This window comes from Urocitellus parryii, chromosome 6, assembly GCF_045843805.1.
Source record: "Urocitellus parryii isolate mUroPar1 chromosome 6, mUroPar1.hap1, whole genome shotgun sequence".
Taxonomy (NCBI): domain Eukaryota; kingdom Metazoa; phylum Chordata; class Mammalia; order Rodentia; family Sciuridae; genus Urocitellus; species Urocitellus parryii.
In genome coordinates, this window is record NC_135536.1 from 124,828,751 (window position 1) to 124,854,963 (window position 26,213).

At 37.5% G+C, this 26,213-nt stretch overlaps 1 non-coding gene across 1 annotated transcript; it reads left to right on the plus strand.

Annotated features, from left to right (window-relative positions):
- The first annotated feature begins 6,629 nt into the window (after positions 1-6,629).
- On the plus strand, positions 6,630-6,701 carry Trnae-uuc (transfer RNA glutamic acid (anticodon UUC)). The gene has a single exon. It is a non-coding gene; the product is annotated as a tRNA-Glu (tRNA).
- Positions 6,702-26,213: the final 19,512 nt, after the last annotated feature.

The window sequence follows — 26,213 nt, forward strand, 5'->3', positions numbered from 1 at the left end:
CGCTTTCATGTTCAAAACACTAGAAAAACAAGGGATAATAGGAATATATCTCAGCCTTGTAAAAGCTATCTATGCTAAGCCTCAGGCCAATATCATTCTAAATGGAGAAAAATTGAAAGCATTCCCCCTAAAAACTGGAACAAGACAGGGATGTCCTCTTTCACCACTTCTATTTAACATAGTTTTTGAAACCCTAACCAAAGGAATTAGACAGACTAAAGAAATTAAAGGAATACAGATAGGAAAAGAAGGACTCAAACTATCAACATGATTCTATACCCAGAGGATCCAAAAAATTCCACCAGAAAACTTTTAGAACTAATAAATGAATTCAGAAAAGTAGCAGGATATAAAATCAATAGCCATACATCAAAAACATTTCTGTACATCAGTGGCAAATCCTCTGAAAGAGAAACTAGGAAAACCACCTCATTTACAATAGTTTCAAAGAGAAAAAAAATTGAAATTGAAAAATTGAGAAGCCCAGACTTTCCAAAAACTTACCAACACAATTGCTATAGTTTGGGTACATATTCCCCAAAGTCCCATCTTGTGAAGGTTTGGTGACCAATCTATGGCACTTTGGGTGGAAGTTAGGCTATCAGGGGCATGTACTTGAAGGGATTATTGGAACCCTGGCCCTTCATCTTTCTCTTTCTTTTGATTCCTGTACAACATGAGGTAACAACCTCCTTCCTCATGCACTCTCTACCACATTGTGCTGCCTCACCACAAGTCCAAAGGTAAGGAGGCAAAGATATCATGGACTAAAACCTCTGAAACCATTAGCCAAAACAAACCTTTCCTCTTTTTAAGTTGATTTATCTCAGTGATAAAAAGCTTAACTAAACTTTTGTTACTGTGATGGAAAGCTTAACTAAACTTTTACAAAATATTATGTCACCAAAAAGAGGAAATAAATCCATCAAAAATTATTGAACATCTACTGCATACTAGGCTCCATGCCTGAATGAAAAACAATTCAAATGAAAACACACTTGACAGAAAAACAAATCAGATATGGTTCTCCTAAGAAGATTATATATACATAAACACACACACACACACACACACACACACACACATACACACATACACATTCATATATACATAAAGATGATTAAAACCATAAGACCTTATACAATTACCAAAAAAATCATAACAAAAAGAAGTAATGAAAGCTTATAGTGAAAGAAAAAAAAAGCCAAAGAGAAAACATACATCCACATGCAGACAGAACACATAAGATCTCTCTGAGCAGCTTGGCCAAATATTGACTGTATGTACTTAAGAAAGTCACCTTCACTTCCTGAGAACAACGCCTCCACAGAATAATAAGCCACTGAGTGAATAATGGTGAAATGTTGCTAACTTCCTCAACCTGAGAACCAGCTGGAGAAATATTCAGCCACAAACTCTGTGAATGGAAGTTCCACAGATCTACCCTACTCCAATTCAGTAGCTGATGAAGGCAACCAGGTTGGATGCCTTCCACCAGAGGCTTCAGGGTGACAGTGCTGACAACTGACATGAGCAAGTACCTTCTTTATTTTAGGCATAACACTAAGAGTTTACCCTCAGGAAAACTCAATGCCCTCACAATGACTCTGTATTATTATAGAGGAGAAATTCATTTTCAAAGATTCAGTAGTTTTTCCAAAAATTAACAGCAAGTCAGCTTTCACAGTTAGGATTTATGCCAGGAATAGTTGGCTTCAAAGACAAAAGACATTTACACACACACACACACACACACACACATGCACACAGTATTGTCAGGTTTTCACCACTATAATGAAGCACTTGATACAAGCTACTTTTGAAGAAGAAGAGGTTTATTTAGCACACACAGTAGGACATTTAAGTGCATAGCGCTAGCATTATGGGGGGAGGGGGGAATACAGGAACATCAAGTGATCATATTCTCCTAGCACCAAAAAGAGCTAGGTGGGCCAATTTAAACTTTTATTAAAACCCTCTTGTGGGAGAACGACTAAGAAGTTCCATGAGAACTACCTTCCAAAGGCATGCCCCAGGGACCTAAGGATCTCTCCAAGGGGTTCCACTACCTCCCAACACACCATTCTGGGGACCAAGACTTCAATCTCAGTTTTTTGGGGGACCCTTGCAGGGCACAAACTATATTCAAACCTTAGCATACACTACTCATATTGTTCTCCTAGTTTAACTTTCAGATTACCCAGATCATTAACCAATTGATTACCAATAATGTCACCCAAATTACAACTAATAGACACTGGAACTTAATATTTTTTTTCATTTAGAATGTGCATTGGCATGGAATTTTTCATCCCTCTATGAAAAAAAAAACTGCTTTTTAGCTTTCATTCATTTCAGTATTTTCTAAAATTATCCTAATTGTGAGGTCAATATGAAATAATCTCCTAAAAGGATTTCACCCAACTACTAGTTTGATGATTGAAGCAAGTCATTTTGACCTCTTGAATTATTTTCTAGGTTTTGGTCTTGGAAGTCCCAGTTATCTCAATCTAAATATTTCTTAAATCTAAATTCTAATTTATTAAATTACATTAAAAATCCACAGTTATTTTTCAGATCTCAAAATGTGTTGCTCTGAATTCCAAATTATTATATCACATATCCAATGAAAAAATAGAAATGTGATTATTATTTATTTTATTTTAATTGGCACATTATAATTATACATAATAGTGGGATTCATTATAAATATTTCTACATGACCATAACAATTTGATCAATATCATTTCCAGTACCTTCCCTATCCCTCCCCTCCTCCTATTTTCTCTTCAATTATTTAAATTAATACTACCAAACTGAAGACAATTCGGATACACTGCTCTGTAAAATAAAGCAAAATATGCAAGCCTTGCTTTCTATTGTACTTCAGTTTCTACCATACCTCCATAAATTCCCTCCCTCAACCCCCAAAATAACCATTGCTGAGACAATTTAACCATCTACAGGAAAATTCCTTCTCTTTCCATAGTGCTTGCTCTTGTTACAGAAACTATTGTATCACTCAGAGTATTAAAAAACATGTCTCTAATTTCAGTGACTTAATGCAATAAAACTTTATTTCTAGCCTTGGTAGCCTAATGTTGGAAGTTGACTAATGGCTTCCATGCAGTGATCCAGGGACTCACTCTCTTTCCATTTTGTGACTCTGTCTCCTCCTCTTGGGGCTCAGAATGCTCTGAATTCAGGTAGTAGAGAAAGGATCACCAGTTTTCTAAGCATCAGGGCCTGGAATCGACATTCATTCCTTTCATTTTCATGGCTCTATTAAGATAAAGACCTGAGAAAGAGAATCTCTGAAAGAGCAACCAAGTCTCAGAAACAATTGCATAACAGGACACGGAAGAAAGCTGGACCTCCCATTCATTTGTAAGAAAGTTAAATGGCCTTGATCTAGTACAGGAGCTGCAGAGTGGCATGAAGAGGCCCAAAGTTTCCAAATATCCAATGTGCCACTGCAGGACATTGACCGCCTCTCAGCAGTCCCACGATGTGGCTATCACAGGATTCCTGGCCATGGACAACACTGAATCAAAATTTCTGGATTAGATTCACATCTTCCACATTTTGGTAGATAATTGTTAGGTTGTACCTGCACCAGAGGAATTGTACCTATTTTCTTTCTTTTTTTTTTTTAATTAGTTATACATGACAGTAGAATGCATTTGTGCACTTTGATGTATCATACATAGATAGATGGAATATAATTCCTCAATTTTCTGAGTGTACCTGTTGTAGAATCACACTGGTCAAGCAGTCACATAGATACATAAAGCAGTAATGTCTGTTTCATTCTACTATCCTTCCTAAACCTACATCCCCTCTCCACCCCTCCCTTCACTTCCCTCTACCTAGTCTAAGGTAACTCTATTCTTCTCTAGTGTCCAACCACCCTTATTGTGAATTAACATCCACATAGAGAAAAAATTCAGCTTTTGTCTTTTGGGGGTTGGCTTATTTCGTTTAACATGATATTCTCCAATTCCATCCAATTACTGGAAAATGCCATAATTTCATTCTTTTTAAAGGCTGAGTAATATTCTATTGAAAATATATACCACATTTTCTTTATCCATTAATCCATTGAAGGACACATAGGTTGCTTCTATAGTTGAGCTATTGTAAATTGAGCTGCTATAAACATTAACATGACTGCATTACTGTAGTATATTGATTTTAAGTCCTTTGGGTAAAAACCAAGGAGTGGGATAGCTGGGTCAAATGGTGGTTCCATTCCAAGTTTTCTGAGGAATCGCCATACTGTTTTTCATAGTAGTTGTGCCAATTTGCAATCCCACCAGCAATGTATGAGTGTATCTTTTTCCCCACATCCTCACCAACATTTATTGTTGCCCGTATCCTTGAGGATTATCATTCTGACTGGAGTGAGATGAAATTTTAGTGTAGTTTTGATTTGCATTTCTCTAATTGCCAGAAATGTTGAACACTTTTTGATATATTTGTTGATCAATTGTATTTCTTCTTCTGTGAAGTGTCTGTTCAGTTCCTTATCCTATTTATTGACTGGGCTATTTGGTTTTTTTGGTGTTAAGTTTTTTGAGTTCTAGAGATTTATTGGAGGTACATATAGTAAAGCTTTTCTCCAAATCTGTAGGCTCTCTTCTCACATTATTGATTGTTTCCTTTGCTAAGAAGCAGCTTTTTTAATTTGAATCCATTCCATTTATTGATCCTTGACTTTACTTTCTTGCGCTTTAGGGGTCTTGTTAAGGAAGTCAGATCTTAGGCTGACATGGTGCAGATTTGGGCCTACTTTTTCTTCTGTTAGGTGCAGGGTCTCTGTTCTAGTGCCTAAATCTTTGATCCACTTTAAGTTGATTTTTGTGCAGGGTGAGAGATAGAATTTCAATCTCATTTTGCTACATATGAATTTCTAGTTTTGCCAGCCTATTTTTATTGTTTAAATTTGTCACCTTCCTCAACTTAATAGAGATATTTTAGCAATGTTTTAAATTGTGTTGAGGGCTGGGAGTGTAGTTTAGTGGTAGAGCGCTTGCCTTGCATTTGGAAGTGCTAAGTTCAATTCCCACACCATTAAATAAGCAAATAAATTGTGTTGCCATGGTACCAGCAAGACAAACTCCCTCCCTGACCCCATTTATTGACCAATCAGAGCTCCTCTCTTCTTATCCCTCCATCCATATCCTTGGTCCCTTTTCCTATGGGTGTTTCATGGCTGGTTCAGTTCATTAGTAAAGTAAGAGTAATCATCCTTTCCTATCAAACATTTTCTTACAGTCTGTGACTGACTGTTGATCTTCTATATAGGGATTTCATCCCACAAGTGCTTGAAATCCTTAAGAATTCTTTTATCATACATACAATTAAAAGTCTTAAAGAATAAAAATCTCTTAATCCATCCATCTTCTTTAACTTTTGTTTAGGATGATTCTGCCCCTTCAATCTGATAATGTCATGATGCCTTTAGATATGTCTAATGTTTTCATAGAAGTATCCATGTTTATGTGTGAGAAGCAGTTCCAGAACAATATTGATTTTACAAAAAAAAAAAAAGTTAATTAAAATTGCTTTGTCATAACACATTTAGGAAATCCTGACAATCTCCCTCTCCAATCAAGTCTTACAAGTTCCTAACAGCTTCTTTTTTCCTACATACTTCCCTATACTTGATATTTTCACACTTTTGCTGTTTGGTCAAATTCTGACTGTGAACCAGAAATACTAAGATCTTTTTCAAATGCTTTTTAGCCATGGGCTTCCTCTCAATAAAAGGGCCTTCTCATATCAACTTCTCCCTTTTATATTGTAGTGTTTGCCTTATTGTAATTAATGTGTACTTCCCTATCTATGTACATACAATAACAATCTTTTTTTTTTTTTCATTTCATTATGGGTCATAAATGTTTCTCTCTCAAATAGAGGTTCTTTTCACTTTTTTTATTTTTCTTTTTTTTTCCTGCAGCATAAAAGTTGTTATAATAATGCAATAAGTGGATTTTTTCCCCCTTCGTGGCTGTCTAGGCTTTGCTTTAATAACATAGTCTACAAGATCTTAAAATAAGGAGTCTCAAATGCCTCTTGTCCCCAAAGATCCCCTATTGGAGATTTCATCCATTCCGTTTTTGTTCTTAAAATTAAAACTAATCTAAATGAAAAAAATTCAGTCTTATCCTTAAACTATGACTGGAAAAATCTGGTTCTAATAGTTACCCTTAGCATCAAACGTGAGGGTCTGAGACCTGCAAAATATTCTCATAACTTGGTGGTTCTTTTCCCCTAATTTTTTGAACCATGTAAACTGTTCTTTTTCAAATTGCACCGCAGAACCTTTTAACGGAGATATTTGGACATTGTAGCCGGGGTGCAGGCCCCTGCAGGACGGGATCTGAGAAAATCAAGAACCTGACGCTTACCAGGGCCGGCTGCCAGCACTGGGGGCAAGCTGAAAGCCCCGCGGCTCAACACCAGCTTCTGTGTTTACCCGCGGAAACCAGCACAGGCTGCTTGAATGCTGAGAGCCCGCGCAAGCGCAGGGAACACATCTGACACCGGAGGCGGAGTCGACCGTGGGAGGCGGAAGCAGATGCATCTGATTCAATTGCTTCAGACAGGAAGGCCTCACTATCGGTTCCCACATGGTCTAGCGGTTAGGATTCCTGGTTTTCACCCAGGCGGCCCGGGTTCGACTCCCGGTGTGGGAACACGTAGTTCTTTTTAAAAACTATTTAAACTTAAAGCCACTTTAGCAAAGCTACTGAAAAATACTTGTTGAAAGAACACACGTTACTCCGAAGATTCGTGCTCCGCAATTTCCGACCTAAAATCCGAGTAACCATTTTTACTTTATTCTTCCATGTAATTCATTAAAATTTTTCCTTTAAGTGATATTATTTAGTGGTTAAACTATTACACAAAGCAATTCCTGTTCCAGCCAATTCAGAATTCCTTATGCTACCACTGTTTTCTGCAGAGCTGAAAGCAACATGTTGAACAGGACGGAGGGATGTGGAGAGGCCTGAAGAGCTGGTATTCTGAAGCTGCTCAAATTGAGTACTCAAGGGATTGGGGGCAGTGCTTTTTGAAGCAGAAACCACTAGCGCTGAGATATATAAAGAAGTGAGCTTTCTTCACGAAGAAATATAGCTTTAGCAGAGGATTGCATAGGAAAAGAGGGTGAGAGGAAACCAGACCCCTTCGCCTACTCACTTCTGCCAAGTAATACACAGGGAAACTGAGGCATGCAATCAGCCTCTGGATAGAGTCATGCTTGTGGTTAGGTTGAGGTCTACGCTCCTATCGAAGTCAAAATTTCAGACACCAAAAGGGCTTGAAAACTTCGCTTCCAAGCCATTTCTAGAATGGAATTCAAATATTTATCTCTGTATTTAGGGAACGCCGTGGTTAATGCATATGCAGAACATTTTCAAACAGCACTTTCAAAAGTTGTCTGAACCTATCCTGGGCTCTACTAAATAATGTGACCAACTTTATGGTACTCCAATTGCTGATATCTTCAGCTTGATTTGGACATAAAAAAAAAAAAAAAAAAAAAAAAAAAAAAAAAAAAAAAAAAAAGCTGAGAAAGTGGGAATCTAAACCATGGAGAATCCGGATAGTTCATAAACCGGTAGCATGAGTTGTAGGCAAAACTAAAATTTTATTTTGAATAAGTCGTACTGTTCATACAGAGTCATACAGTCTCCTTTACTCGACTGAATATTAATTCTAGAATCTCAGCTTGTAATTTATAGGTTTTTATATTGGAGTCCATAGAAGATTTAACTACAAAGATAGCATCTGAGTCTTATTTTTTTATTTAGCGGTGCTGGGTATTGAACGCAGGGGCCCTCTACCACTGAGCTACATCCCCAGCCCTTTTTATTTTTTGAGACAAGGTCACCCTAAATGGCCCAGGCTGGCATTGAATTTGCAATCCTCCTACCTCAGCCTCACTAGTCATAGGGACTTCAAGCATCATTTGGGTCCTTCAGAAATTTTTGCTTCAGCCATCATCCATTATGTGACATATGATAAATATTTAGGTCCAAAAAGTGCCCTTCATAAATACCTCTCAGACTGATTGCCTTCTCTCCATTCCCACTCTCACTACCAGACTCCAGGGTTGATTTTGGCCAGAATTTCCAAGAAAGACTCACCTAAGATTGGCTACAGTGATAAAGAGAGAATTTTGCATACTACCTTGAGAAAAAGTGAGAATGTTTCATTTGTTTTAAATCATATCGTCAGGTTAGCCTGAACCAATGTCGTATTGTTATATAGAAGTGAAATATAGGTGTGAGACTGGGAATGGATACCTACTAGCCCAAAGAGTGGACTTCTGCAGTCATTCTCTTGTTTGCCTACCTATTCTTTGGGAGCATTAGATCCCTCCAAACCATATTTTCCAGACTCCCTTTCCAGCATATACTTTTCCCTTTTCCTGATACACTTCTGTTACCTGCCTATGGGACGTTCTATGGAAGATTAATATATGTCACTTAAAAGCAGAGTCTTTTTTAATGCTTCTAATAGTGTCTTTGGACATCCCCTGGTGGCTGCCAGATACCAGAGGCATTGGTGATTCTAACATGGGTTGCTGTCAGCTATGAGCCACTAATAGTGGCAGCAGTGGGCTGCTGTGGGCTGCAGTAGCCCTGGAAGTTTCAGCAGCACATGAATAGATTTGGCAGTGGTGGTTCCAATGGCAATGCCCAGAAGGATCCACATAAAATGAGCCCCTGCTTGAAGCAATACCATCCTTTTCTTTTAGTTCCTTTCAGCCCTGAGTAGTATCATCTGTGGTTGCAAATATCTGAATAATCCAACCGTTATCCTCTTTTGCTCCTCTAGCCCCAACTTTGCAAAAAGTGTAACAATTCCCTCAATTAGATTTCCTGTTTGAACTATCTGTTCTCTTGTTCCGACTAATACAAGTGTTATTATCATGTGGTTTCATCTACTATTATGTTCTCAGTATTACTGACTTATATTTTGGAGGGCAAGGCACACAATCAGGCCACATGTCAGGACAAGTTCTTGTAATAATATTTCAGCTGAGACCTGAAAGATGAGTTAGCAAGGCGAAGGGGTGCATAAATGTACATAAGCCAGATTATTCTCAAAATCTTTTTGCCTTTTGCACTGGTCAAGTAGATGAGTTACTAATTACGTCCTTGAAAAGACAAACTATATTTTTTAAGTCTTTGTTGGTGGCATTAATCTCTAACTCTCCCTGGGATATATCACCACTTTTGCTTTATTATTTTGTCAAGAAGGTGGGGTCCAGGGCTACCATTTGTCTTTTTTTTTTTTTCTTTTTTTTAACCATAGCAGTCCTCATTCCAAGATTCAGGGAGCAATAAGATAAAGTCAGTGACCAAGGGTATACATGTGCATGCATTGTACATTACAGAATTAGTTGGATCCACAAACTCAATGGAACCACTTTGAGAGACTTCAACCAAAATTTCATTGATCTCTGAAGCTCCAAAGGGTTGCACAAAAGTATTGAAAGACAGGAGTAAGAAATAACCACAACAATAATAATTCTGAGCTTCCTAAATGCAGGAAAGTATCTATGTTAAATAATAAAAAAAAAACAGTGTAAGTTCACAGGACAAATGGCCATATGGCCTCAAGTCCTCTGGAGGAAAGGTTATTGTGGTGGTTGGGTATCTGCAATGTATTCTTGTGGCAATGGAGAAGAGTCTTGTGGTAATGGATCCAGTCTATTCTTCTTTCATGTGATTCTGGACTGTGAACTGATTCAGCTATTGGTACTAGATGACAAGCAATATCTCCCCATTGCAGAGACTAAATCAGGGTTCTGGACACCAAAACTTGAGTTTTTAAGTTATATAAATTGAAAAATATATGCCAGTTAGTGGAATACCATTTACTATACTCCTCAGATACTACTGCCAAAGATTCCTGTTTCTCCAGCAATGCTTCCATAACTGATTGTACCTTATTCCTACCACCTTACTACTTGGACTGTGTCACTCTGGATTGAATCATGATCTCCTGTGATTTTTTTTCCCCCAACCCTGGTAATGAAAGACTGCTACCATTTTTTTTTTTCCAAGCAGCTGAGGGATCTCTTCACCAATGTATTTCTTAATAGTTAATGAAGGGAGTATTTTCTGGGCCTTTCTGGGACATGTAGAGAATGAACAAATTTGTGGTTCCAATTAAAAAACTGTACAACATGACTATTTGACTAAGCCTTTAAAAACCTTGGTCCATCTTATACCATGAATACATGGCATTACTCCTCATGAAGATAGGCCACTGTGAGCCCAGAAAACGGGGAATTAGAACCACTCTAAGACAAACAAACACGTGCAATCCATATTGACAAGTTTGGCCCAATCCAATGTTATCTCCTGCCTCTTTTGCCTCACCATCTCCATTCTCACAAAACTTTTCTAGCTTCCTTAAACATAAATTGACATAATCTTACAGGTATTTCAAAGTACACACTATCTCATGCTGGGTTAGATTTTAGACTATTCTTGTTTTAAATCTGGAGATATTGCAGGGTGGCTAATGTAGGCCTGGTATAGAATGGGCATCCCCTTTGGTAAGGTAACTGTGATGGGAAAGATCCACATGGAGTACCGTGGTGTGGGAAGCATGGTCTGTGAACCTGCAACATTGGCATCACCCAGGAGCTTGCTATAAATGCAGGACTCGGGCCAATTCCAAGAACCACTGAGTCAAAATGTGCATTTTAACAAGAACTTCAGGTGATTCTTATGCACATTAAAGTCTGAAAATAACTGATAAAGACCTCAAGCAAGAGAAGACTATTTTCCTCAGATGAAAAAAGATGCTGCTTCAATCATCAAGAGAAGGTTCAGGGAAATTTGGAGCTTTGTAATTCTCAGTTTCAACTCAGTCGGCTCAAATATTCCCATCAAATATTCCCTTTACATTTTGTGGAGATCTATTCTTTCTTAATCTGTGCCTTCACTTTCACTTAATTGATTTGGACAGGCTGTGAATCTAACCCATACTGTAATTCTGTAACTTATACAATCAAATCATGGACTTGGATTTCAGCTGTGTATCTTATTTCTCCAAGTTGCAGGAATAATGGATTGTCTGAGGACCATGATAAAAGAGATCTAGTCCTTTGAAAATATTTTGGGTTGAGAGTTTAGAGCCTTGAGTAATTTATTTTCTTTCTATAAACTCTCTAGTGTAGCCAAAACTAGCCAATCCAGCATCACCATAGATTCTCATAGTATCCTTTGGTCCCAATACTTTATCTTCAATGACGCTGCCTTTATCTTGAATAATTCCAGGTTATAATTTAAATAAATATTTTGCTGCAACAATTGTGAACTACCAGTAGCTCAGTTTTTACAAGTAATGAAGTCATTACTCTGTTTATGCCCAAGGAAAGATAATCAATCTCCAATTTTCTTCTTTGAGAGTCTGTTCCCCAAGGATGTTGTTGATTACGAAAACCACATCAATAGATGTCTAGCCAGAAAATCAGGACACATTTTAGTTTTTGTTTATTTGTTTTGCTGTGCTTGGAATCAAATCAAGGGCCTTATGCATGCAAGGCAAATATTCTACCACTGAGCTATACCCTAATAAAGGAAAGGACATGGAGCAAAGAAAGTGGAGGTGGCATAAAAAAAAAAAAAAAAAAAAAAAAAAAAAACTTAGGCACATCTGATGCTGACATTGTTTGATCCTGCAGATAATAACTTCTGGAACTTCCTAGGCTGCTAATTTTGCAGCTCAGCCACTCTGTGGTAACCACTGTAGAAGCATGCCACTCATTTATACACACTGCCTCAATTCCTATAACTGCCTAGGCTGATGGACACCTTCTATTATTACCTCTCTTGAGAATGCCAGAGATGCTAAAATCTGGAGGCAATCATGATGGTAGAAAAGAGAATAAAAAATTTGCTGTTCCTTCTACTATCCAATCTCCCATCAGTGCTTAAATTGACAGAATCTAATCAGAAACTAGCTGACCATATGAACTGGCAATGTCTATCAGATTACAGCCTTCTGAAATATAGAGCAGAGGGAATAATCCCAATATTTATCATATTTATTAATAATTCTTATTAACCTACTGGTCTTCTCTGAAACTGGAAGTTATAGGTTTGGAGTCTACATTTAAAAAAAAAAAAAACTGTTCCCAAAACATTCTTGTTTAAGAACCAACACCCTGCTTTGCTCACAATTCAGGAAGGGATCAGAAACGTGGTTTTGCTGTTGCATCTGACACCCACCACAGTCCCTTGTTTGACTGATTGAGCAGATAGTTGGGTTGGGCTGAGACTGGTACCTTAACACATGGCTTCTCAGTCTCTGGGGCTTCTCCACACATCATGGACTTTTCAAGCATGGTGACCTCAGAGTAGTTGCACACCTTACATTGTACTGGCTTGCAACAGAAAGGAAGCAGGAGTGAACACTCTTAAAAGTTAGGCTCAGAACTGGCCTAGTGTCACTTGTGCTTTATTTCATTGTGCAATGTAGTTCCAAACCTGCATATTTTAAAGGGGGTGGAGATCTTCACCTCTCAGTAGGGGAGGAAGTGGCTTATTTTAAGTACAAAAGGGCCCTGATTTACAATGGATCCACACAATTTTTTTTTTAGCTTTATGATGGCACAAAAGTGATATGCATTCATAAAATACACACTTGTAGTTTTGAATTTTTATCTTTTCACAGGATGGTAATATCTGGTGCAATCCTTTTGATGCTGAAAGTGGCAGTGAGCTTCAGCTCCCAGTCAATCACATAACAAAAAGAAACAATTGATACTCTTTTAAGTGCACTGTTCTGCTAACTAGGATGTTCATGAGGGCACATGTATTAAATGTATTTTTTTACTAATATTTTCAATTTACAGTGGGTTCATGGGAACACAACCCCCATCATAAATCAAGGAGTATCTGTAAACAGTGAATATTTGTTGAATGCAAACTCTGACTATAAACTGTAACTTCTCTTTTTCTAAAAACCTGTCATGCAAGTTGATTTTCTGGATGCAGGTGTACACCTCGATATCCTGGTGGGACCTAAAACGAACAGAACGTGGACTTACATTAAAAGCAAAAGATACCATCGACATTTGCAAGATGGACCAGGACAACAGAGATACTGGAAACTGCCCAATTACAAAGTATCAACACATTCCACCTGGTCCAGCAAATTCTTCCACTCACAGTCTCTGTTATAGCAATCAACCTTCCATTTTTCTCTTACCCCAGACTGCTAAAATGTCTTGGCTACCAGCCAATGAAGAAAGCCAAAGAGCATTCCTTCTGCTTCCTTATTGGTCAATCTTTAATAAAACTCCTTCTTTTTGCAAAAACCTGTCATAGAATTAGTTTTTATGCATATTAACCCGTGAGCCTTTGCTTGGTATTGAATGGACAGATGAATGAAGTTCTGGAAATAGTAATTCTGTAGAAATATCCTTCCTTCTAGCAGGCAGTGAAATCCACAGAACCCATCCACTTTTCCCTTTTCTTTGGCCACTAGGACCTTAAGAGTTAAACAATATGGCCAAGCACAATAACCATACGATCCACAGTTTCTTAGTACTGTATCCTACTTCCTCTCTCAAGGCCCAATCTCCCTTTCACACTTTGAAAGTGCCTTCTGCAACTATGACTAATGGCTCTATTTGCAGCCTCAGTAAAGTAAACTTCAATTTTGTTGATGAAGCAAAATGTGGATAAATAACAAAAAAAAGCAATTGACCTTTTATTGAAGCCATCTTTATTAAAAGGAATGAGTTCTTCCTAATGCTCCCTGAGGGAGGAGCAAAACAATTGAAATTATCTGGTGGCATATAATCTAAAGAGGGATAGTATTGGCTGTGACCCATTTTCCTTATATTTGCATGAACTGCAAAAACCCTAGATTTGCACCAGATGGTTCACCCTTACCATTTGAGTATCAGACGTTCCCTTACACATCTATATTTGTTTCACAACAGCATTTTTTTAGCAAAAATAAATCATTCATGGTTATGTATTAACAATTCCTATAAATTATTTTAAAAGGAGGTTAATAGTATATTCATATTAAGATGTACTAAATATACAAGGAACATGTTACTCAACAGAAGATGTGAAGCCATAAATGTGCCCTGATGGTTAAGTTCTGAACTTCCTGGCATCATTGTCACACTGCTTTGGGCTTGGCTATTTAGGTGCAAAACTCTGAAACACACGTTCTCTTACATCCCCCAGATGGCAGAATCAGGTGAACACATTTTATGCTGTTTAATATGTTCAGGGACATTTCTCAACCATGATGGAGCTATATACCCTCCCTAATGCCTGTTATAGCATAAAACCCAAAGTTCAAACAAGAAGCAGGTAATAATTATATTCTGATTATTCAGCACTGCCCAGGGTGCTGCAGGCAACACAAAGAAATGGCCGGATTCTTATTCCTTAAGCTGTTTTTGAAAGGAGCAGTTGTTAAGGAGGGGGGGAGGGGGTAAAAATATGGATAACTCATGCATTTATTTGCTGATTCACCCACTCTCACAAGGGAAAACCTGAGTAAGTTTGTCACCATCTTTGTTTCTTACAACTGACATCTAATCAATTTTGATGTTTCCTTGAGTTGATTATTTAAAGAGAAACAATTTCTTCTTCCCCTTCTGCATTACCATGGCCTTGAATCCCAAGACAGCCCACTTAAACAATCAACCATTTCCCATTGGCTTTCTTGAACATCAAGGAGTATTTGGATTGCAAGGGTGCCTGGAAGCAGCCCCAAGACATCTTAGATGATTTTCCAATAATAGGTCTATGAAGATTCTTAAACAGACACATGGTTAGAAACTCTCTTACTCCAACATGCACTTACATCTCCTGCATCAGATAACAAGCATCATAGCACCAATAGTAGGTTCCTGGGTTATGCCACCAGAGGTGGAGTCTATAACCCCTACCAGACAGTGGAATGACAGTCCTAGGATGATTGGTCCTCCTCTACCCCCTGTCTTCTCTCCTCTCAACTCACCTGTCCCCCTTTCCCTCAACCACTGTTTCCATTCAGCTTAAAGATATAGGACCTAACAGTAGAGAGCCATATCTTAACAGTAATTGTTCCTAGAGGAGAGGACTGCATGAAAGGAAGAAGTCACCACCTGGGAAGGGCATGATCAGCCTGATTGGTGGTATTTTTAGGTATCTTTTCCTGGAAATTCCATAATATTCTAAATAGATTGCCATTTAGTGCTTTTCTGCTTTAGCTTTTGTCCTCATATCAACTCCTATCTTGAAAAAGATGGAATCTGCCTGTTGTGTTTTGTCATGAAAATTATACAGCTAATAATCTCAACTGGTTTTGAGCATTTTTAGGAAGGGGACAAAATGAAAAACAAAATATGTTAACGGAACGTGGAAATGGAAATGATTTTTCAAATACTTTTCTATGCTTTTCTGTATATTCTAAATACTATTTAATAAACAAGGGCTATCTTTACAGTTAGAGAAGGCTATGCTAACAAATCAGTGTATACCTCTTCTTCCTCTTCCTTTCCTCTTCCCTTCTTATGGGATGTCAGAGCACAAGTAGCACAAGAATGGCATCTGTGCAGACGGTGTTTCTTCATGGGGTTTTGGGGTATGAACATGGTGAAAAGAAATTCCTCCTGGAGAAATGACCCAGCATGGGGTATCAGAGGCCACACAGGTCAGAAAGTATGGCTGGGAGGGAGAGTATGGTAGAAAAGACAGGGGATGCTTTATACAACAGGATTAAACAAATAAAACAAATGATGGGAGATAAGTTTATTACTGTTAGAGAAAAGAGTTGCACACATTAAAAAGGGGAGCCAACTGCAATGAACGATGTGTGGGATTGGATTGGTACTTGAGGTATTGGTGTGAACTCATGCTTTTCAATATAGATAGATGATAGACTAGGCATACGAAGATATAGATACACTGTCTAGATATAGTAATAAAGACATAAATCTGGGTGCACATGTGTACATATATTTTTAGCTCCCTCTCCTGAGAGATCTTGACAGCATCAGCACCCCAATATCAATGAGCACACCTAGATCCTTTGTGTAATAAAGAATTTGGCCAATGTAGGATATGTCAAGATCATTGTATTGTCATGAGCAACTAATAAAAAAGAAAAAGAAAAAAGAAAAATTTGGCCAAAGCTGTTTCCCAGCTTCTGGGATGTAACTTCGAGATTCTTGGAATATTATACCTGATAGGATTGTGTTTGCTTGCCTAGGGGCCTAGGATCATATTGGATTACCTAAAACTGTGATTAGAGCGGAGACTAAACACATCCATATGATCTTCAGATAGGACTGGCCGTAATAGAAAGAACAACAGTGTAATTTAGGATGAGGGTTTTGGGTCACCCAATATCCGTTTATCTATAATCTAGATTAGTCACATAGGCAATCAATTAATCAAGCCTGCCTGAGGCAGCCCCAATGCAAACACTGGACAAGTTTCCCTTGATGGCAATCCTCCTATGAGTTACTATAGTAACACACCCTGATGACTCCATGGGGATAGGAAAGTGGAAGCTCTACATTGGTACTTAGTCTCTGTTTCTTCCCTAGACTGATTTTAATCTGTTTCCTTTCCCTATAATACACCGTATCATGAGAATAATAGCTTTTTGTGACTGTGTTAAGTTTAGTGAATTATTAAACCTGAGGGTGATTTTGCATACTCCTTTAACTTGCAATTGGTATAGACATGAAGCGGTCTTGGGGGACTGTGTCCTCTAACTGACTGACTCTCATAGCCCACAGCTTAGCTTCTAAATAGGATGTTCCATTAAATGGAACCAGAACTCCTTAGAAAAAGAGCTGAACAAAGTGCAAGGGAAGGACAAACACAAGATAAGCTAAAATATCTTTATATGACATAAAGCAAGAAAGTGCTCAAAGAAATGGGGGTGGGGTGAGGTGAGGGTGGGGGTGGAGATGTCAAAAAAGACACCAAAACCAACCAAAGGGAAATCGGGGGCAACTTGTACATCAAAAGAAGTACAAGTACAAGGGGTTGGGACTGTGGCTCGGTGGTAGAGTGCTCGCCTAGCACGTGCCAGGCCCTGGGTTTGATCCTAAGCACCACATAAAAATAAATAAATAAAACAAAGGTATAAAAATTTAAAAAAAAAAAAGAAGTAACGATAATAGTATACTGTGATATTTTGTAAAAATAGGAAGCCATGACCCTGTAACAAATATAAATAAATAAGCCCAAAGTTTAGGTAGGAAGGGACACCAACATAATTTCAAAGTTCTCAGAAATCCTGAGGTTTTACTCTTGCCAATCTTATAAGTTTTACAGACGCCAGGAGAAGACACAAGTTACATGGGTGAAAAACAAATGACTTTATTACTCACTGCACAGCAGGTAGAATGAGCTTCATGTTTGTCTTATTTTCCCTGTGCCCCAAATTCAATGACACTGACATGAAGAATTTCCTAGATAGATGCAACATACACAGTGTCTTCACATTACTACCAAGAAACCCTGAAATTAGAAAATCCTAAATGTCTCTAATGGCCTTTCAACAAATTACCTAATCTTTGCCCTAGAATGGAACATTATCTTTATTTTACTAGATAGCAAACAATGCTTGACTCTATACCAGGAAGAAACAATATCTTTGTCTTATAAAGCTATTTTCTGTAACATTATTGAAAAAAAATAAAGATTGGCCAGAATAGATGGTTGTTAGTGCCTCTCAGATGTACAGAAATGCAATACTTCCAACAAAAGTATCTCCAACAAGGAGCTATAGAACCACATAGGATAGTTGAGCCATCCTGGAATTGGGAGATTAAAGCAAACAATACAATGATAAGGATTTGGGGGGAAAAAAAATGCCCAGCTCAGTACACTACAGATGGAAGCATATATAAGAAATGGGGTCTTACTACTCATGGCATTTGAAATTTGTTTCCCTATTCTCCTTTAAAACTGCTTTACTTTCTGTCTATGCCCTTTGAGTTAGTCTAAGGTTATAAATAAATACATCAACAATCCCACTGCACCGAGTCAAGGCATCCAGGCCTGAAGCAGACCACGTGGATGCAGAACACTGGGTGGGTAGAGACCTGGAATTCATTCTCTGCTTGATGTCCTATGGACATGTTCTCTCCATCATATTGTCCCCAATTCCCATAGCCATAGAGTCTGCACCTGCTCTTTTCCATGTGTATCAAAGCTGATCGTCTCCTTTAGACATTGCCCGTGTATTTTAATCCCTGTAAATACCTGATAAAGTCCCTACTCAGCCTCCTGAAATAGGATGTTGAGAGCTCACAATACTGAAGGATCCTTCTGCTGACTGAAAGGAATGGGTTAACAAAGGAGAAATGCACACAGAAATATATAAATATACACACACACATATACATATATATTGGAGAATACATACAAAAATATGTACGATCATATACATGTTTACATGTATATGCATGTGTTTTCTTCTTACATAGCAGGCATTAAAGCACACACGAGAAAGCAGCATTAATAGAAGCGATGTATTAAAAATTTTAAGCTGGTGATATTTTTGATGTTACACAACTGATTTCCTTGGTGGTGACTGTTATATTTTTAGCTGTGCTTTGATCACTCCTGCCGGAGACAGCTGCTTCCATGATCCACAAGAGTATGTGGTGCATACATCCATCCTGTGATTTTGAATAACCACAATCAGTCATCTTCCCCCACAGTGGAGTTTCACTCTCCAGTTGTTCTCGTCATTCTCTTATTAGTTATCCCAGTGTTGGAAAAACAAATCTGCAATCCAGGTTTCTCGTTTACCACATTAATCTATTATTCAATAATAAAGTTCCTTACAGAGCTGCATTAATTAAAAGCAAGTACCATAAGAAAATTGTCACTTCAAGTGTCACTTGTCACAACAACCTGATGTTCTTTTCTTTCTGTCATTTTTAGAACTTTGGTTGCCCTGGTAACCCATAGCAGCTTTTATATATAGCACCACTTATATTCAGTTGATTTATTTTCTTTCTTTCCTTTTTTTTTTTTTTTTTTGGTACCATCAGGAAGACAAGCTGTTTTTCCTCCTTTTAACAAAGCTCATAATGTGGTGGAATAATCAGGCATAATGATAGGTTGATCCACAAAGGAATAGTACATGTTAAATGAAAAATTATTATCTTGCATCTGTATATTAAGATGATCTGTTTGAAAAAATAAAATTTCTAAGAAGCAAGTCCAGCTTTAATCTCCCAGGTACAGGCTCATTAGAAGTCTGTAGCTCTAGGATATAATTAGTATCTTGTAAAATAGCAGACAAACAAAACAACTGCAGGTTCAAGGTAAATTCAATATGTAGCTTTGAACTAGTCCCTTGCCAGGGGCTACGGAGCTCCCTGACGCTGTGCAAGTATCTTTCGTGGTTCTCAGTGATTCCCATCCATTCCCCAGGAACCAACACCAAAGTGCAATGAGAACAAAGCCTTCCTGCAACTGACAGTCAAGAAAAAGAAGTATTCTCTAAGGGCCAGATAACATTCTGAAAGATACCAAACTACATACCAAATAGGGAGAGACCAGGACAGAAGCACCACAGGCTGGCCATGTATCTGGATGCCCAGCCCACATACACAGGCAATTCTCAATTCTCTCTTGTTCTGATTTTGTTATGGTTTGAGTGTGTCCCCCGCAGGTTTGACTATTGGTAGCTTGCTCCTCGGTTTGGCAGTTTGGGGAGGTGGTGGAAATTTTAAGAGGTAGGGACAGTAGTGAGGTTGTTGTGGTTTGGATATGTGGTATCCTCCTCATAAGCTCATGTGATTGACAACGCAGGAGTGTTCAGACCTGAACAGATTAGATAGTGGAAACTGTAACCTAATTAGTGGATTTATCTATCTGATTGATTAGTAATTTGAATGAATTACTAGGTGGTAACTGTAGGCAGGTGGAATATGGCATGAGGAAGTGCCCTTTGGGATTAGATATGTTGTCTCTGGATGCTCACTTCTCTCTCTCACTGCTTCCTGGTTGCCACAAGCCAAGCCACTTTCCTCTGCCATACCTTTCCGCTATAATGTTCTGCCTTATCTAGGGCCTAGAGCAACGGAGTTGCCCCACCATGGACTGAAACTGTGATCTCAAAATAAACTTTTACTCCTGATTTTTTTCTTCTCAGGTACTTTTGTCACAATGATTAAAAAAATCAACTAAAATAGAGGTGGTTGGGTCATTGAAGGCACTGCCCTTGGGAGGAGTTGCTGTAGTTCTTGTGGGACTCTCGTTACTTCTTGAGAGATGGTTGTTACAAAAGTGCCAGTCTGACCCCTGAACTGCTCTCTGGCTACCGGTCTTGCCATGTGATCTCTCCCTTTTGCATACACACCCACCATTCTGATGGCATCAGCCATGAGGTCCTCACCAGAGTTGAGCAGGAGCTGATATCATGCCCTTGAGCCTCTAGAACTGTGAGCTAACCAAAGCTCTTTTTAATAAAGTATTCAGCCTTGAGTTTTTTCTTTATAATAACAGAGAATGGTTTAATGCATCTCTCAAGTCCTTTGCCTTCTAATTTAGTTAGGCTTATTATTTCCATGGGAATCCACGTCTATTCTCATTTCACTTCACCTTCTAATTGGAAGCCCCTTGCCTGAATTGATCCTTTTTCCTCCTATTCAAATCCTTCGCAGTTGAAAGGATCTGAGTGCTTGTGTCCTAGGTGACCCCTCCTAATCTTTAGCTCTTGGAAAACTCTTAACCTCTTTTCTTGTCTCCGTGACTTTTACAACCACTCTATGCCACTCAATTTAAATATTCTCCCACATTTTATGTAGTTCAACATGTTTATTGGGCATGTACTTTTTATGTGCCAAGCTTTCATTAATCACTTGTGTGTGGGAGAGGGGATGTGAGCAAATGGAGGTTTAGATAAGAGCCTTCAGTCTGGTGGAGGAAAACCAACACAAAAACAGACCATTTCAGTATAATTCAGTCAGAGAAAGTGAGCTCAGGCAACAGTACAAGCTGTACTTAAAAATTTCTGGGGTTTCCTGGAGAAAAATAATGCCTGAAATGAGTCTTTAAAGAAGAATATTTAACTGAGAACAGAAAAAAGATAAGGGCACCTGAGGCAAGAGAACAGCATGGAGAAAAGCCCAGAGTCATGGAACATCAGGGACTGTGCAGGTCAGAACAACAAGCACCGCAAGAAAATAAAAGGAAGGAAGAACTGCTGGAGATGTGAGTAGGAGCCATGCATTAAAGTTCTTGCTTGCCTTGGAAAAGGACTGGGGCCTCATCTGAAAAAGCAAGAACCATTAAAAGATGCTAAGTTTGGGAATGACCTGTTTGAATTTGTTTTTAGATTGGGATGTTCTCGATGTCATATCTCCCCCGTATTGGGGGGTATATGTTTATATTAATATCAGTTGATTTCTTACGTTAGGTGATATTTGAAAACAGAATTATTTTAAAAGTTCCATGTATACCATAACCTATAATATATAAAGGCAATCTATAATATATAAAGACGATCTATAGTATATAAAAAAAACTCTAGAAATACATGAACTGTTCAAAAGCCACTCCTCCTGATTTTCTATAACTTATTGAGAAGTCATATGAGTACAATGCACAAAAGTCCTAGACACAAAAGCATGGCAAACTAAAACAGTCTATCATCCATAACACCTAATTTTAATTGACCACATATTTTGAAGGCCACAAAATCAGCGCTCAGAGGGAAATTCAGAGTCCTAAATGCTTATATTAAAAAAGGAGAAGCTGAGTATGGTGGCACACACCTATTATCCCAGCTACCAGGGAGGCTGAGGCAGGTGGATCCTACATTCAAGGTCAGCCTGGGCAACTTAGCCAGACCCTGTCTCAAGATAAAATAAAATAAAAATTAAGGACTGGAGATGTAGCTCGGTGGTAGAGTGTCCCTAGGCTCAATCCATATTTCCACAACATAAGAAGTAGAGTTAGAGGGGAAGGGGAAAGAAAGGACAGGGACAAGAACAAAGAGGAGGAGGAAGCAAAGGAGGAGAAGAAAGCTAAGAAGGAAAAGGAGGAGAAGAAGTTCAAACTAACGTCAGAGAATGAAAGGAATAGGAAGGTTACAGCAGAGATCATTGAGATTAAAAAGTAGAAAAACAGCAATTAAAATCAACCAAACCAAAAGTTGGTTCTTAGAAAAGATCAACAAAATTTTCCAATGTTTAGCTAAGCTGAATAAAGAGAGAGAGAGAGAGAGAGAGAGAGAGAGAGAGAGAGAGGACCAAAATCCCTAAAATCAAGAATGAGAGGACATTATGACTAAATGTACAGAAATAAAAAGAATTGTAAGAGAATTCCATGAATAATTTTACAGCAAATTATATAATCTATATTAAATGAAGTAATTCTTAGAAACACAGAAACTACTAAAACTGACAGGAAGAAGTAGAAAATCTGAATACACCTATAACAAGTAAAGTAATAGAATCAATAATTTTAAAACTTCCCAACAAAGAATGGTGAATTCTGCCAAATATTTAAACAAAAATTAATACCAATATTTCTCAAATCCTTTCAAAACATAAAAGAAGAAGGAATACTTTCTAACTAATTTGATAAGGTCAGCATTATCCCTGATATCAAAGTCAGAAAAAAAATACAAGAAAACCACAGATCAAAATGCTTTATGAATATAGATGCAAAACCAACAGAATACTAGCAGATGAATCTGAAAATACATTAAGTGGGTTATGAATTAAGACCACCAGGAATTATTTCAGAAATCCAAGGGTAGTTCAACATGTGGCTGTCGATCAACATGCTATATCAAGTCAACAGAACAAAGACAACAGACGCAGGAAAGCATTTTAAAAAATCCAACAAGCTTTCATGAGAAAACAAATTTAATAACTTGGTTAGAAGGGAATTTCCTTAACCTGAAGAAGGGCATTTATGGAAAAAACTTATAAATAGCATCATATTCAATGGCAGAAGCCTAAGTATTTTCCCATTAAGTCAAGACAGCGCAAAGATTCCCAATTTTGTCACTTATATTCAGCATTGTACTGGAAGGTCTCACCAAATCAATTAGGCAAGAATATATAAAAGATATCCAAATTTAAAAGGAAGTAAAATTCTCCTTATTTACATTAAATTTATATTAAAAACCTTCCCAACAATGAATGGTGAATTCTGCCAAATATTTAAAGAAAGAGACATGATCACAAATATTTATATTCCTAAAGAATACACAACAAAAAAACTATAATAGCTAACAAATTCGGCAGTGTTGTAGAATATAAGATCTATATGCCAGTAACCAACAGCCTGAAAAGCAAATTAATAAAATAATTGCATTCACAGTAACTTCAAAAATAATAAAATAGCCATGCAAAGGTTTAATTAAGTAACACGGTAGTTATACTGAAAACTATAAAATATTTCTGGAAGAAATTGAAAAGCTAAATGAATGGAAAGATTTGCTATATTCGTGGATTAGAAAACTCAGTATGCTTTACAATGGCAATACTACCTAAAGCCATCTAGAGATACAACTTCAGGTCACATATTATAAAATTTCATTTATATGAAATATTCAAAATAAATAAATATATTTGGGACATGGATTAGTGTTTACTGGGTGATATAGGAGGGGAAAATAGGACTGATTGCCTAATAGATGAGGCATTATCATTTGAGGTAATGAATATATTTTTAAATTTGATAGAAGTGGTTGCCCAATATTACTAATGTACTAAATATCATTGAATTGCACACTTTAAAATAATTAATCTTGTTTTGTGAATTTCACATCAATAAAAAAAGAAATTATTTCCTTAAAAAGACACCTAATATTTTAAAGGAATTGTAGAATTTAATTAGAATTAAAAGCAGCATTAGAAGCTTCTGGTCCAAACTCCTTGTCATGGACACCTTTGGTGTGGTTGACCTTTTACACACTTTCTAGGCCCTTCCTTCCTTCCTTCCTTCCAGCTAACCCTCATTAGGGCTAGGGGTGCAGCTCAGTGGGACATCACTAGCCTAGCATTTGTGAGAACCTGGGTTTCATCCTCAGCGCTACAAAAACAAATTAAACAAAATCCAGCTGATCTCCCTTGCTACAGTGCCCATGAAAACATCTGGGTTCACACTTCTGGACACCAACACCACTCACCACCCGCTGAGCGTGCATATTCTTTGTGTGAGTTCCTAACTCCCAGGGATCAGTCTGAGGCTGTGTCCACCTTCAGACTTGGAATTTGAATCAGAAGTTTCCAGGTTTGGTCTGGCTGAGTGCAGATGGGCAGGCTCCCCCCTGCTGTTGACTGTGTTTTGGAGTCCAGAGTAGAGGAAGCCTGAGAGGAAAGAAAAATTAAGCAGTCGAGGAAAGAGCAGTAGAAAGGAATGACAGTGAGAAATTACTGACTACAGATCATTCCTGGGATAATTCTCTCCTGAGAACTAATTGATGCTCAAAACTTGGGCTCCAAGTGGGATCCAGTAACTCTTCTAAATTTTTTTTTTCAGCTAAGTCACTTTAATGGAACTCTGTGCCTTACAACCTATATACTCTTTTTAAACAGATAAAACCAAGGACCCTACATGACTTAGCTATAAAGATTAATTATTTAATTGGCATTCACCAACACTCATAAAAAATAGTAATTCTGAAATAAGTCAAATCAGAAAGATTGATATTAATAAATAATGATGTTGGTGCAGTTTTGTTGGTGTCAATTGCTATTACCAGAAAAAGAAAGTGTGCTTAAAAAACAGCTACAACAATTCTTTCTCCCTAAACAGAGGGGATTATAATAATCTATCTAGAAGGCAGAAGACGGCCTCAAGACCATCTTGACTTCATACTCCAGTCAAAAAACAAGTTACAAAATCTTGAGATAATGAAAAATAATTTCACTTTAAAAAAGGACTATGCAGCTGGTGGTGCACACCTGTAATCCCTGCTGAGGCAGGCAGATGGAGGATTCAAAGCCAGCCTCAGCAAAAGCAAGGCACTAAGCAACTCATAAGACTCTGTCTCTAAATAAGATACAAAATAGGGCTGGGGATGTGGCTCAGTGGTCGAGTGCCCCTGAGTTCAATCCCCAGTACCAAAAAAAAAAAAAAAAAAAGAACTATGTAAAGAAAAATTAAGGTTCTAACATTTGAATTTAATTTTATCCAGTTCATTAAATATGCCTTACCTGCACTTTATAAACTTTCATTGAAGGTTTTATTTAACATTGTTAATTTTTTTTTTCATGTATAAATTTCTCATTTTCCATATTCATTAGCAAATGCTAACAGTGTAGTTACATAAAACTTAAAAGTTATATATGCCACAAAAATCCTTGGCATTTGATTTATCCTTAAAAGATTAAAAAAAATCCAAGGCACAAATTTTTTGTGGGGGAAAGGAATATAGATCCTTTTATGTAGCAAAAAAGGCTACATAAGTCATTTTATCTCCCAAAGCTCCAACAAACTTATAAAGTCAAAGGAAAGCTGTTTTGGTACAGTACTTACTTTTGAATTATATATAAAAATCATCAGTTCTGTTTTTAAGATTGAGAAGATGAAAAATTAAAGTTACTCTAATAAATATGTCAGTAAATTGATACCATAGTCTATACCAGAAAGCAAATGGATGAAATTAACTTGACCCTGATTCTACCATACATACCTAAGTCCATTGTTTTAATTGAAAATTCAGTGAAATTTGAGGACAGAATCAGAGTTGCCTTTGTATAGAGACTGTTTCTGAACCACTAAAATGATTCCTCAATGTGTATGTCTGTGCTTCAAGATGAAGATATATATTAATAATTGACAACTTTCCTTCCCCATTACTTTCTAAGACAATGTAATGAAATCTATAACAGCAGTATAGACCTTCTCACTACCCTTTCTCTAATTTTAAGGAGGAATATTGAGGCAAAAGTTAAGTACAGAGGAAAGAGAAAGTCACATAATTTATGTGCATGTCTACATGTTTATGGAAGTGAAGATGAAAGAAAAATTGAATCTACCCTACAAATAGAGATCCAAAAAATCACAAGTTTGTAAAAGATCGATCTTAAAAAACCCAAAAGTGTTTTCCTTGAGATTCTAGAACTCTAAATTTAACTGTTGAGAAGACCAGTATGATAAAGGACTTGTTTTACTTATTAATGCAAAAATCTGTTATCAGGCAAGCTAACCTTGCAGATGTAGCTCAGC